General features: G+C 37.3%; 1 non-coding gene across 1 annotated transcript; it reads right to left on the bottom strand.

Moving 5' to 3' along the window:
• Positions 1 to 987: 987 nt before the first annotated feature.
• On the bottom strand, positions 988 to 1,093 carry LOC127109433 (small nucleolar RNA R71). Its single transcript, XR_007796723.1, has one exon. It is a non-coding gene; the product is annotated as a small nucleolar RNA R71 (small nucleolar RNA).
• Positions 1,094 to 1,820: the final 727 nt, after the last annotated feature.

Genomic DNA, 1,820 nt, shown 5'->3' with positions numbered 1-1,820 from the left:
TACGACTCGGTTCTGAATACGGGAAAGCGACAGTTCCTGTTAAATTAGTTCTTTTCAAAGTAGGAAACACTGCCCATAAGTAGTTCTATTAGCAAGTACTTGGATTATTAATTGATTACGTGAATTACATTCGACCATGTCTTTATTAATTGAACTTTATTCAATACTTTACTTTTCCTTGCATACCCTAAAACACTTATTTTGACTGCCTTTGATAAACACCATAACAATAGATAACGATAGATTGACACTTGGTCTCTGTGGATTCGACAATCTTTTATATTACTCTGACGCGTTCGTATACTTGCAAAAAACATACGCATCATTAGTCCATGTGGGTTTGATATCTTTTAAAACTACAATTGATTATATGAACTTACGGAATAGCTCCATCGAGTTTTAAGCGTTGTTGTCGGGGACTAGTTTGGTCAATATCATAACTTTGTTGTTACACTGTATAGACTAAGACAAAGCTTAGTTATATTTCTTTACTAGTTAGTTGATTGTATGCCAAACGCTCGTTCCTCGGAGGACAAGCTAGTACAACCCATTAATGAAATTGAGCGTTTTATCCTCAAACGCTGAGTTAGACAACTTCGTTTAGAGTATAATATCCCAACTCCAGATATGGATGCAAACTAAAATCGTCCTCTCAAGGACTATGTTTCTCGAGTATTGTAACCCCACCATCGAAGAAAAACAATTTCGAGTTAAAACTCGCCCTGTTGCAAATCGTGCAACAAAACTAGTTCTCTGGTAATCCCATAAAGGACCCGAACCTTCATTTGTCAGTGTTTGTGAAGTACACAGACACATTGAAAGCTAATGGTGTAAATCCATAAGACATACGGAAACATCTCTTTCCCTTTTCTTTAAGAGATAGAGCTAGAGCTTGGCTCCAGTCTCTACGAACAAACTCCATCACAACATGGAATAAATTGAATAAAGCCTTTTTTAGCCTGATATTTCCCACCTAGCAAAATAGTTATGCTAAGAAGCCAAATTAACGGATTCAACCATAAAGATGAAGAGTCACTTTTTGAAGAATGGGAAAGGTACAAGTATTGATGAGACTTTGTCTACATCATGGACTTAAGCAATGGCTAATTATCCATACCTTATACAATGGTCTCCTATACAACACTAAATTAACCTTAGATGATGCAGTTGGTGGCACTCTAATGGACAAACCCTATCAAGACGACTATCAACTCATAGAAAACATGGCGCAAAATCATTACCAATGGGGAGGTGAATGAACTCCAGTAGAAAATTCCCAAACAAGGGACGGTATGTATGAAGTTAACGACATAGACCATGTCAATGCCAAGGTAGACGTCCTTACACCAAAGATCAAGAGTTTAACCATAACTCTAGCAACTATTGTGGCACCTAATTGTGAGCTATGTGGAACTCATGGGCACAACACTCCTGAATGTCAATTATTGGTTGGAATTTTGTTTGACCAATTTAAATATGCCCAAGAAAACCCGTACTCCAATACCTACAATCCTAGCTAGAGGAATCACCATAACTTTTCTTATAAGAACAATAATGCATTGTTTTCTCCTAGCCCAACAACTACTACTCCTCCCGGTTATCAAAAAGCCGCACCCACTGCTCTTCAAGCACCTAAGCAGTCGAATATTGAAATAATGATGGAAAACTTCGTTGCATCTCAGACTCAACAAAATGAGGAATTTATGAATCAAAACATTCATAATAATGAGCTGGTGAAACAGTTGGGAAATAAGGTAGACGCTTTAGCCACACATAACAAAATGCTAGAGACAAAAATCTCCCAAGTAACACAATAACAA

Source organism: Lathyrus oleraceus, chromosome 7 (assembly GCF_024323335.1).
Source record: "Lathyrus oleraceus cultivar Zhongwan6 chromosome 7, CAAS_Psat_ZW6_1.0, whole genome shotgun sequence".
NCBI lineage: Eukaryota > Viridiplantae > Streptophyta > Magnoliopsida > Fabales > Fabaceae > Lathyrus > Lathyrus oleraceus.
Note: the sequence above shows the minus strand (reverse complement) of the source record. Positions and strands in the feature narration are given on the sequence as shown.